Here is a 1,431-nt window from a genome sequence, read left to right as displayed (position 1 = left end):
ATTGTTATACACCAGATCTCTGGAACTTTCTTATCTGGCAAAACTGAAACTTAGACCCATGAAATAACAAGTCCCCATTTCCCCCTCCCCCAAGCCCTTGGCAACTGCCATTCTACTTTCCATTTCTATGAGCTTGACTACTTTAGATACTTTATACAAGTGGAATCATACAGGATTTGCCTTTTTGCAATTGGCTTCTTTTTCTTAATATAATGCTCTTGAGGTTTACCCATATTGTATCATGGGACAGGATTTCCTTTTATTTTAAGGCTGAATAGTATTCTGTGCCTAATAAAACTTTTGGCAATAACAGAAATGTCCTGTGTCTACACTGCCTAATATTGGTAGCCGCCAGCTACATGTGGTTATCGAATACCTGAAATGTGGCTGGTGTGACTGAGGTGTTGCATTGTTCATTTCATTTTATTGTAATTAAAATTAAAATTCAGACTGCCACATGTATCCAGTGGCTACTATATTGGACAGAACAATTCTAACTTATGGTGATTTTTTTTGTTGTTGACACCAAATAACCTGGGTATAAATGATGAATTTTGTGACCCTGACCATGTGCTGAATTTTGTCTCAATTCTTCTGACATAACCATAAACTTGAGGATAATTTGTTGATAATTACGTCAACTATAAAGAAAGAAATTTGCTGCATCGCTTCATTATTACTTTTATGCTTAAACACTGATTCCATATTATTCCATATATATTCCAATATATATTCCATGTATATTAACGCTTCTAAGGATCATTGGTTATTTTAATGCTTGCTTTTACTGATAAAAGGGAAACCGTGAAATATAAAAAGGCTGGATGTTGAATGCATTTAGTCACAAAGTTAAGCAAGTCATAATTTTAAAATAGCCTGTGTTGGGGCGCCTGGGTGGCTCAGTCGGTTGAGCGTCCGACTTCGGCTCAGGTCATGATCTCACAGTTCGTGGGTTCGAGCCCCGCATCAGGCTCTGTGCTGACCACTTGCTCAGAGCCTGAAGCCTGCTTCAGATTCTGTGTCTCCTACTCTCTCTGCCCCTCCCCCGTTCACTCTTTGTCTCTGTTTCTCAAAAATAAATGTAAAAAAAAATTTTTTTTTAAATAAACAAATAAAATAAAATAGCCTGTGTTTAGGCAAATTTGAGTGCTCTTGAGCAATTTTCTGGGAAGTTTGGAAAGACAGAGACTTAATACCTTCTGCTACTGGAGCGAAAGTAATGGTATCTCAGGCTACACACGTGAAATGGAAAAATCATCAAACACTCAGGGCTTCTGATCTGCTCATTTAGGCCCAACCACTGTGTGCATTTTTAAATTTTGGCTTGAACGACTTGTTTTTTTTGTTTTTGTTTTTGTTGTTGGTGGTGGTTTTTTGTTGTTTGGTTTTTTGGGTTTTTTTTGGTTTCGGTTTTGGTTTTTTTTTTTTTTG

The sequence above is a fragment of the Lynx canadensis genome, chromosome B2 (genome assembly GCF_007474595.2).
Source record: "Lynx canadensis isolate LIC74 chromosome B2, mLynCan4.pri.v2, whole genome shotgun sequence".
NCBI classification, from domain to species: Eukaryota; Metazoa; Chordata; class Mammalia; order Carnivora; family Felidae; genus Lynx; species Lynx canadensis.
Note: the sequence above shows the minus strand (reverse complement) of the source record.